This window comes from Aptenodytes forsteri, unplaced genomic scaffold (assembly GCF_000699145.1).
Source record: "Aptenodytes forsteri isolate BGI_AS27 unplaced genomic scaffold, ASM69914v1 Scaffold23, whole genome shotgun sequence".
Taxonomy (NCBI): domain Eukaryota; kingdom Metazoa; phylum Chordata; class Aves; order Sphenisciformes; family Spheniscidae; genus Aptenodytes; species Aptenodytes forsteri.
In genome coordinates, this window is record NW_008796043.1 from 688,828 (window position 1) to 689,046 (window position 219).

A 219-nucleotide genomic window follows, 5' to 3' on the forward strand; every position below is an offset into this window, starting at 1 on the left:
ACTGACAGTAGTATGCCTGCGGGGTACTGTGCTACGAGACGGAAGCTGTCCTCGGCAATGGCAAATCGTCGTCCCCCCCCCACCCCAGAGGGGAAACGCCCGCACCGGACCGAATTTCGCGGCAAAACTAGTCCTGCGGTCGGGCAGGGAGGCGTGGGGAGGTCGGAGCAGCCCATTCTCCGCGGGGGGGGGGGGGGGGGGGGGGGGGAAGGAAAGCAC